This window comes from Leptonychotes weddellii, unplaced genomic scaffold, assembly GCF_054177405.1.
Source record: "Leptonychotes weddellii isolate Sample4059 unplaced genomic scaffold, ASM5417740v2 HiC_scaffold_105351, whole genome shotgun sequence".
NCBI classification, from domain to species: domain Eukaryota; kingdom Metazoa; phylum Chordata; class Mammalia; order Carnivora; family Phocidae; genus Leptonychotes; species Leptonychotes weddellii.
In genome coordinates this window covers 1-373 of record NW_027682205.1, presented here as the reverse complement: position 1 = coordinate 373, position 373 = coordinate 1, and the positions used below count along the sequence as shown (strand labels likewise).

Sequence of the window (373 nt, the reverse complement as noted above, 5' to 3'; positions counted from 1 at the left end):
GCATCGGCGGTGGCTCCAGCCGCATGTCCTCTGTCCTGGCCGGAGGGTCCTGCCGGGCCCCCAGCGCCTACGGGGGCCTGTCGGTCTCCACCTCCCGCTACTCCTCCGGGGGGGCCTGCGGCCTGGGGGGCGGCTATGGCGGCGGCTTCAGCAGCAGCAGCAGCTTCGGGGGGGGCCTGGGTAGCGGCTTTGGTGGAGGATACGGTGGTGGCCTCGGGGCTGGCTTTGGTGGTGGCCTTGGAGGTGGCTTCGGCGGGGGCTTCGGCGGGGGCGATGGCAGCCTCCTCTCCGGCAGCGAGAAGGTGACCATGCAGAACCTCAACGACCGCCTGGCCTCCTACCTGGACAAGGTGCGCGCCCTGGAGGAGGCCAA

General features: G+C 71.8%; 1 pseudogene; it reads left to right on the top strand.

Annotated features, from left to right (window-relative positions):
• Positions 1-22: 22 nt before the first annotated feature.
• LOC145718067 (keratin, type I cytoskeletal 14 pseudogene) lies at positions 23-368 on the top strand (annotated as a pseudogene).
• Positions 369-373: the final 5 nt, after the last annotated feature.